This window comes from Hylobates moloch, unplaced genomic scaffold (assembly GCF_009828535.3).
Source record: "Hylobates moloch isolate HMO894 unplaced genomic scaffold, HMol_V3 SCAFFOLD_35, whole genome shotgun sequence".
Taxonomy (NCBI): Eukaryota; Metazoa; Chordata; class Mammalia; order Primates; family Hylobatidae; genus Hylobates; species Hylobates moloch.
Genome location: NW_026652310.1, coordinates 1 through 10,233, shown reverse-complemented (window position 1 = coordinate 10,233; position 10,233 = coordinate 1). Strand labels below are relative to the sequence as shown.

The window sequence follows — 10,233 nt, the reverse complement described above, 5'->3', positions numbered from 1 at the left end:
GTATATTACAGAAAATATTAAAGATATAAAGCAGAAAGTCAGGCAATATTAGGCCTTAGTCCATCTCAGCTTCACCAATTCAGCTCCTAAAAAGGTTGCTTATGAAGTGTGAATTGTAGTGGTAGCTACTGTTTCATGGTGGTAAATATTCGTTTTGACTTTATGTACATTTTCTATTAAACATTGGAGTCATCCTGATAGACATCTTTGTAACTTCCTGTCAAAACAACATGTGGGACAGGCCTAGTGGCTCATGTGTGTAATTCCAGCACTTTGGGAGGCCAAAGTGGAAGAACTGCTTGAGCTCGGGAATTTGAGAGCAGTCTGGGCCACAAAGTGAGAACCCATCTCTACAAAAAATAAAATAATTAGCCAGAGTGGTGGCTCACACCTGTAGTCCCAGCTACTTGGGAGACTGAGGCAGGAAGATTGCTTGAGCCCAGGAAATCAGGGCCACAGTGAGTTATGATCACACCACTGCACTCCAGCCTGGGCAGCTGAGTGAGACCCTGTCTCAAAAACGAACAAAAAAACCCAACATATTATGAATTATCTATCCATAGCAGTAAATGCACTATATTTCTATTAAATTATTGTCTTTTAAAAAAAGTGTAATTGCTTCTGGAATTGAATTAATATGGCTGAAAATGTTTTTGAGCTATAATTTTTTTCACCTGTTTTCCCCTCTGTGCTTTCTTACCCCAAAACAGTTATGTATGTAGCAAGAAAACAGAAGAACCTCACACTAGACTTACTGGCTGTTGTTTCCCAAAAAGCCTGAGCCCATGGAGAAAAATAGTATTTGAGAGATCCCGCCTGCTCGGGCGCCGGCGGCTCGGCCATGAAGTTGAAGCTGAAGAACGTGTTTCTCGCCTACTTCCTGGTGTCGATCGCCGGCCTCCTCTACGTGCTGGCCAGCCATGTGACTGCCTTCCTCCCCTGCGGGCAGCAGCCAAGCAGCTACAGCAGAAGGATCTGAGGATTTCCCAGCTGCAAGCGGAACTCCGACGGCCACCCCCTGCCCCTGCCCAGCCCCCTGAACCTGAGGCCCTGCCTACTATCTATGTTGTTACCCCCACCTATGCCAGGCTGGTACAGAAGGCAGAGCTGGTACGGCTGTCCCAGACACTGAGCCTGGTGCCCCGGCTGCATTGGCTGCTGGTGGAGGATGCTGAGGGTCCCACCCCGCTGGTCTCAGGGCTGCTGGCTGTCTCTGGCCTCCTCTTCACACACCTGGTGGTCCTCACGCCCAAAGCCCAGCAGCTTCGGGACGGCAAGCCTGGCTGGGTTCATCCCCGTGGTGTCAAGCGGTGGAACAAGGCCCTGGACTGGCTCCGGGGCAGAGGGGGTGCTGTAGGTGGGGAGAAGGACCCACCACCACCAGGGACCCAAGGAGTCGTGTACTTGGCTGACAATGACAACACCTACAGCCGGGAGCTGTTTGAGGAGATGCACTGGACCTGTGGTGTCTCAGTGTGGCCTGTGGGGCTGGTGGGTGGCCTGCGATTCGAGGGCCCTCAGGTACAGGATGGCCGGGTAGTGGGCTTCCACAAAGCATGGGAGCCCAACAGGCCCTTCCCTGTGGATATGGCCGGATTTGCTGTGGCCCTGCCCTTGCTATTAGCTAAGCCCAATGCCCGGTTTGATTCCACTGCTCCCCGGAGCCACCTGGAGAGCAGTCTTCTAAGCCACCTTGTGGATCCCAAGGACCTGGAGCCACAGGCTGCCAACTGCACTCGGGTACTGATGTCGCTTACACAGAGAAGCCCAAGATGAAGCAGGAGGAGCAGCTGCAACGGCAGGGCCGGGGCTCAGACCCAGCAATTGAGGTGTGATGGCGGCCCCAACCCAACTACCACCTCTTTTCTGTCATAGACCTTGTGGGACTGGGCCCCAGGCCTGCCCAGGATGTGGTTTTCCAAGTCCTGACCCCTTGAAGCCAGAAGTGGCCCCTCTGCCCCTCCAGGCCCAGGGCATGGTCCTGCTGCTTCACCTCTCCCCCAGCCTGCCATGTGGCACTGCCCACAGGCTGGGGACAAGCAGCCCTTGTATTGAGCCAGGTTGGCCCTGTCTAGGGTGGAACAGAAGGACAGACGGACCCAGGAGGGAGGGCAGCTGAGTAACTGGGTAACTTATTGGGGCTGGACATGCACTGGGGGGCTGGAGGAACTGGGCTGGACCCTCCCCACCTGAGCATGCTGACCCCCTTCCTACCTCCAGAATAAAGAATCTCAACCTGAAGAAAAAAAAAATATTTGAAGGAAGAGGCCAAATGCTTGAGAGAAGCAGAAAGAATTGTTTGCCCCAAAATAGAGATGACTCAGGTCCTAGTGGGGGAAAACTATGACACCAACAGGGAAGGGTTATATTGGTGCCTCCAGGGAGTCTGCTTTAGAGGCCTATGGGTTCCCAACCCTGCCAAAGATTCAAGATTTCTGTAGCCCAGCAATAATTTGGGGGTTGAGGAGGCTGGGATGGTGTGGAGAACCACAGGAGCCTACAAAAACAATGGTGGCCTCAGTGGTGGCAGACAACTTGGCATACTTGGTTTTGTGGATTGTGATTAACATACTCTACAAAAGATAATGTTTTTCTGGGAAGGTGGGACAAGAGAACTAATACTCAAATGCAGGAGTACATGCTTCAAATCCATAAGCCTAAAACTCAGGTGGTAAGTTGCTCAGCCACCAAAAAAACAGGTGGGGAAGAGGACAGTTGAGTTGAGCTGCTTGGGGGTCTCTCTCTATTTTTTTTTTTTTTTTTTTGAAGATAGAGTCTTGCTCTGTCGCCCAGGCTGGAGTGCAGTGGCGCGATCTCGGCTCACTACAACTTCCACCTCCCAGGTTCAAGCGATTCTCCTGCCTCAGCTTCCCAAGTAGCTGGGATTACAGGCATGTACCACTATGTCCAACTAATTTTTGTATTTTTAGTAGAGATGGGGTTTCACCATATTGGCCAGACTGGTCTTGAACTCCTAACCTCAAGTGATCCACCCACCTTGGCCTCCCAAAGTGCTGGGTTTATAGGCTTGAGCCACCGCACCCGGCCTTACTTCCAGTAATCTTTTGATAGAATATTGGAAAGAGATAAAAGATGATAAACATTTGCAGTTATTACCAGGTGTAGAAGAGGAGGCAATATAACATTAATTTTATGACAACCAGGCCAAGTGTGGTGGCTTATGCCTGTAATCCCAGCACTTTGGGAAACAGAGGCAGGCGGATCAGTTGAGTTCAGGAGTTTGAGACCTGCCATGGGCAACATGGTGAGACCCCATCTCTACAAAGAATTTTTTTTTTTTAATTATGACAACCTTTTGGTGCTCAGGTCAGACTTTTTGCTTCTAGGCATCTTCTGTCTCAGTTGCTAAAACAGGAGGCATCAGTAACAGAGAAGTGCCCTATAGGCAAGCTAAAACACTTTGATTAGGGGTATTAATAGCTACAGAGTTTAAATACTCCACTCTTGTCTCCCATCACATTAGCCTCAGCAGAATTCTTTTTTTTTTTTTTGAGACAGAGTCTCGCTGTCGCCCAGGCTGGAGTGCAATAGTGCGATCTCGGCTCACTGCAGGCTCCGCCCCCCGGGGTTCACGGCAGTCTCCTGCCTCAGCCTCCCGAGTAGCTGGGACTATAGGTGCCCGCCACCTCGCCCGGCTAATTTTTTGTATTTTTAGTAGAGACGGGGTTTCACTGTGTTAGCCAGGACGGTCTCGATCTCCTGACCTCGTGATCCACCCGCCTCGGCCTCCCAAAGTGCTGGGATTACAGGCGTGAGCCACCGCGCCCGGCCAGCCTCAGCAGAATTCTAATAAAGAGAACGTGATTTTCCGAAGTTAGAAAGCTCCTGTGTTTCATTTCTAGGACTTCACAGAAAATGCACAGCTCTCATCTGGAGCCTGGAGTGCAAAGAAAACAAAAAAACAGCAGCAGCTGGCACTATAATTATAGTGGCAATCAATCTGTGACAATGAGCTAGGAGAATCTATCTGACAGTTCACAGAAGATCATTTTATCTGGAAAAAAGCACACAGCTATATGACGCAGTGGAGTTTATAGACTCAGAGACCTGGAGTTTGGGGGGATTTTGGAGGCAATGTAGAACCTCATTTTTAGAGGAGAGAAACCTATCAACCATGTTGGTGTTGCTTTCAGCTGAGCTTGAGCTCATTTGCATATTACTACCTAAAAATATATAAACCACACAATTTTAAAAACTAGAACATAAACAGACTTTGTTTTCACACAGCCCTTTTCAGCTCTATCTCTGAATGCACCTTGGAAGACTCCAAAGATGTGTCTGTCCTGCAGCAGTTTACCTTGTAACTAGTTTTCCTTTTCTTTATTATCATAGAGTCTTTTTTATTTCAAATGCCACTAACTTTTTTGCCACCAGCTTTTTTAAGTACTCAGTTTTATGGGTGGCTGTAACCTTAAGTAAATTTGGGGATCTCTTTATGTAGGCACTTAATATCCAATTTTCTAGACTATTTTGTAATGGTTATGCATGCATCTATTTTTTAAAAATGATCCAAACATTTTGAATTTCAAGAATTTTTTCTGATAAATGATTCATAGAATTTTTATTTTGATACAGCCTTGTGTGATTCTCTAGTCCATTTCTTCAAACCAATATCTGTTAGTTGCCTTCTAAAATACACAGCATTACAGAGGGAAAGAATACAGCTCCTGTACTGAAGTTGCTTATCTAAGTGAGCTAACATACAGATCTAGTTAAATGACAATATCAGATAAACTGCAGATTAAAGTGTACCTCCAACTGGGACAAGCAGCCCAGGCCGTATGCCACTGAGTTTCCGAGATTTCTGGTGACTGATGACCAGAAGTTGGAGCTGTACCTGGATGATCTTCACCTGTTCTGAGATCTATAGAGGGATTTCCAGAATAGATACAAATCACACCGGCTGCCCACCTCACAATTAGGCCCCCATTCATCATGTCTGTGCTATCTCACCTTTTCAGATGATAATCTCTGTCTCCTGTAATTCAGAATGGTTGGATTTGGGGCAGCAAGACAAGTCTGGGATTGGGTAATGTCTTCCTAATGCTGGTTGGCATTATAGCTGAAAAGCCAAGAAACATGTATCTTTGAAGTTTTCAAGATTTGAGAGAATAAAACACCCCCGTAATTTAAATCCTCTACTGAGACACTGCCCTGTTGTCTTTTAAAGGAGAAACACTAGGACTTTTCTAGTTACAAAAACCCTCTTACAGTATATACATGTCACTCTGTATGTTCAGAATGGCAAATCCCAAATATATGTGTGCGCTAAGGACTTGAAATAGTTCATGTGGATGATTACTTACACTGTTAACCCTTGAAGAACACAGGTTTGAACTGTGAGGGCCCACTTATGGGTGGATTTTTAAAAATAAATATATTAGAAAATATCGTGGAGATTTGGACAATTTGAAAAAACTCACAGATGAACCGTGTGGCCTAGAAATATCAAAAAAAAAAGGTATGTCATGAATGCATAAAATATAGGTAGATGCTAGTTTATCATTTACTACCATAAAATATACACAAACCTTTTATAAAAAGTTAAAATTTACCAAAACGTATACACACAGACTGTACATAGCACCATTCAAAGTTGAGAGAAGTGTAAACAAACATAAAGATGCAATGTTAAATCATAACTGCATAAAATGAACTATAGCACATACCGTCCTACTGTAGTAATTTCATAGCCCCTTCTGTTGCTATTGCAGTGAGCTCATGATGTATCTGCTTAAAACACTGTGTGACCTTAATCTTCTCCCCATGAGCAGTTCATCTCCCTAGTAAATCGCTTATTGTGGTAAAAAGTGATCTCTCGCGGTTCTCATGTATTTTTCATTGTGTTTAGTGCAATACTGTAAACGTTGAATAACACCATGGGACCCATAGAGTGTCAGTAATGATGCTGGAAGTGCTCCCAAGAAGCAGAGAAAAGTCATGACGTTACAAGAACAAGTTGAATTGCTTGAGACGTACCATAGAGTGAAGTCTGCAGCTGGGATTGCCCACCATTTCAAGTTAAATAAATCCAGCATAAAGGCCACTATAGAAAAAAAGGAGGCTGGACACGGTGGCTCACGCCTGTAATCCCAGCACTTTGGGAATGCCAAGGCAGGCAGATCACGAGGTCAAGAGATCGAGACCATCCTGGCCAACATGGTGAAACCCCATTTTTTGTACTAAAAATACAAAAATTAGCTGGGCATGGTGGTGCGCACCTGTAGTCCAAGCTACTCAGGAGGCTGAGGCAGGAGAATCGCTTAAACTCAGGAGGCAGAGGTTGCAAGTGAGCCGAGATCATGCCACTGCACTCCAGCCTGGTGACAGAGTGAGACTTCGTCTCAAAAAAAAAAAAAAAAAGGAAATTTATGAAGGTGTCACTATAGCTATGCCAGCAGGCACAAAAACCTTGCACTTTTTGCAAAATACTTTATCTCATATTGAGAATGCAGCTTTTACATAGGTATAGGATTGCTATAAGAAAGGCATACCTATAGACTCTAATATGATTCAAGAAGAAGCAAAGTCACAATATGACAACTTAAAGCAAAAGGAAGGTTAAAGGATCTAAAGCTGGAAAACGTAACACCAGCAATGGATGGTTTGATGATTTTAGAAAGAGATTTGGCTTTTAAAATGTCAGGATAACAGGAGAAGCAGCTTCTGCTGACCAAGAGGCAGCAGATAAGTTCCCAGATGCCATTAAGAAAATCATTAAAGCCAGTGACCGTAGGTCGCTCCTGTGATCCCAGCACTTTGGGAAGCTGAGGCAGGAGAATAACTTGAGTCCGGGAATTTGAGACCAACCTGGGCAACATGATGAGACTCCATCTCAAAAATACGAAAAAAAAAAAAAAGTCATTGAGGGGAAATGATACCTGCCTGATTGGGTTTTTAATACAGATGAAAGTGCCCTATTATGGAAAAAGAAGGGCGCAAAGGACATGTATTAGTAAGGCAGAGAAGTGAGCACCAGGATTTAAGGCAAGAAAGTATAGGCTAACTCTAGTGTTTTATGCAAATGCTATCAGGACTGCGATTTTCTAGAAAGCCACTAATCCCCAAGCCTTGAAGACAAAAGATAAACACCAGCTGCCAGTCTTGTTGTACAAAAGGCCTGGACAAGGAGAACCCTTTTTCTGGTTTGGTTCCATTGATGCTTTGTCCCTAAAGTCAAGAAGTATCTTGCCAGTAGTGGACTGCCTTTTAAAGTTCTTTCGATATTGGACATTGTCCCTGGCCACCCAGAACCCCACAAGCTCAACACTGAAGGTGTGAAAGTGGTCTACTTGCCCCCAAACACAACGTGTCTAAAGTAGCCTCTAGGTCAGAGGGTCATAAGGACCATGAAGGCTCATTACATACACATGGTACCCTAAGGAAAGGAAGAGAACCCCAATAGAGAAAACACATGAAAGTCTGGGTTACACCACTAAAGATGGCATCATTGTTATAGAAAAAGCTGTGAAAGTTATCAAGCCCCAACAATACATTCCTGCAGTTTTCTTCAGCAGGAATGTATTGTTTGGGGCTTGCTAACTTATATGTAACTTGTTCTGTCATAAATCCAGTTATTATTTATTTTGACAGAACCAATCGAGGAAATCATAAAAGAGATTGTGAATATGGCAAAAAAAAAAGGTGGAGGGTGAAGGGTTTTAAGATGCCTTGGAGAAATTCAAGAACTAATAGACATTACACTAGAGGAATTAACAGAAGACAGCTTGATGAAGATGAGCACCTCTGAACAGTGCCAAATGATGAAGAAAAAGACATAAAAGAAGCAGTGCCAGAAAACAAACTGACATTAGACAACCTGGCAGAAAAGTTTCAATGATTCAAGATTGCTTTTGACTTCTCTTACAGCAAGGACTCTTCTATGATAAGGGCACTGAAACTGATGCAAAAAGTAGAAGAAGAATTGGTACTGTACAGAAACAATATTAGAGAAATAGAAAAGTAATAAAAGCCAGACAGAAATTGTGATATATTTCCATAAAGTTGCACCAAGTGTGCCTGCCTTTCCTGACTCCTCTTCCACTTCCTCCACCTCTGTCAGCCCAAGACAGCAAGACCTACCCCATTCTCTTCCTTCTCCTCCTCAGCCTGCTTAGTGTGAAGATGACAAGGATGAAGACTTGTATGGTGATCCACTTTCACTTAATGAATAATAAATATATTTTCTCAAGTTTTTAAAAATGTTTTCTCTAGCTTACGCTATTGTAAGAATGTAGTACATAATACATGTAACGTACAAAATATGCGTTAATACAGGTGTCCCCAATTTGAGGAACCGGGCCACAGACCAGGAGGTGAGCAGAGGCTGAGCTAGCAAAGCTTTATCTGTATTTACAGCCGCTCCTTTTTGCTTACATTACCACCTGAGCTCCACCTCCTGTCAGATCAGTGGTGGCATGAGATTCTCATAGGAGTGCAAACCCTATTGTTACGGGATCTTTGGGGTGTCGATTTTCTGGACAGAAACCTCTGTGGCCACAGTGCCTTTGCTTGAGTTCTTGTCCTACATCCAGGAAGAATGAGATATGCAGACAAGTGAAGGGTGAACAAGATGAAGATGAGCTTTACTGAGTGTTACAACAGCTCAGAGGAGCCCCGCAGTGGGTAGCTCCTCTCTGTAGGCAGGTCATCTGTCAAGTGGTCAGTTCTCAGCAGAGAGGAGGCCTTGGAGAGGGTGGCACACCCTTGCCAGCAGGTCATCTCTGCAGCTCTCAGCAGAGATGGTTGGTCCTCTCTGCAACTGGGTGTCCCATCATCTCCAGCTATCAACAGAGATGGTAGTTTTTCTCTACAGCTGGTTATCCCATCATCTCTCTGCCCTCTTCATCCTCTGGCCATCCTCTGTCCTGTGCTAGCCAAGGCCAGGGCTTTTATGGACTGCAGAGGGGAGGAAGTGTGTGCTGATTGGTCAATAGGCAGCCATGGGCAGGCCTGGAAGAGGCTCCACGTGTCCCCTACTCCAGTCCACGGAACTGGCAGCCTGGCCCCCAGTGGTCAGCCAGGCCCCTCCTGGGCCTGAAGGTGGGGCCTTACTAGGGACCTGCCCCCTTCAGCCCAGGAATCTGTCTGCCTCCTGCTGCCATTTATGGCCCCAGGGCTTGGCCCCAGCCCCACTCCAAGATTAGAGCTGGCACTGGGAGAGGAGAGAGTCCAGGCAGTGGGAGCAAACACCCCCTAACCAGCAGGGACGGAGAGGTGGGGGGCCTTTCCCAGGCCCTTGAGGATGCAGACTACAGAGATACCCAGGTCCTTCACCTGGGAGGACAGCTACAGCTGCACCCAGGAAGCTCCTGCCCCACCAACTCAGAAGGGGTGGGGTTCCTGCTTGTCCCTGACTCCTGCCTGCTCCATGGAGCGGGAGGCCCAGGTCTGCAGCTGCAGGTCAGGTGGATGCAGCTGCACCCATGAGGGCAGATCCTGCCTGCTCCCAGCCCCCTCCAAGAGCACAGGGAGGCTCGGATCCACAGCTGTAGTTTGGGTGGCTGCAGCCCCGTCCAGGAGGGTGGGGCTCCTGCCTGCTCCTTAGAGAGCAGAAGGCCTGGGTCTGCAGTCACGGTTTGGGTGGTTGCACCAGCACTGGGGAGCTCCATGAAGTGTGCAACCCCAGTCATACCACCCTGCTGCAGCCGCTGCCATCACTATCGTGAACTGTGCATTTGAGGGATCTAGGTTGTGTGCTCCTTATGAAAATTAATGCCTGATGACCTGTCATTGTCTCCCATCATCCCCAGATGGGACCATCTAGTTGCAGGAAAACAAGCTCAGGGCTCCCAATGATCCTACATTATGGTGAGACGTATAATTATTTCATTATGTATTACAATGTAATAATTATAGATATAAAATGCACAATAAATGTATTGCACTTGAATCATCCTGAAACCACCCTCCCCACCCCCAACTCTGATCTGTGAACAAATTGTCTTCCATGAAACTGGTCTTTGGTACCAAAAAGGTTGCAGACTGCTGTGTTAATACACTGTTTATGTTATTGGGAAGGCTTCTGGTCAACAGCAGGTTATTATTAGTGAAGTTCTGGGGGAGTTAAAAGTTTTATATATGGATTTTTTACTGCATGGGGAGTCGTCACCCCAACCTCCACATTGTTCAAGAGTCAACTGTTGTTCCTTTTGTTTTCCCTTTCAGGATGCCTTTCATGTTCATCATAATCAGAATTAGCCTTTTTAAAAA

The 10,233-nt window shown here is 46.1% G+C and overlaps 1 pseudogene; it reads left to right on the top strand.

Annotated features, from left to right (window-relative positions):
- The first annotated feature begins 841 nt into the window (after positions 1-841).
- Positions 842-2,189, top strand: LOC116463395 (galactosylgalactosylxylosylprotein 3-beta-glucuronosyltransferase 3-like; annotated as a pseudogene).
- The last annotated feature ends 8,044 nt before the right edge of the window (positions 2,190-10,233 follow it).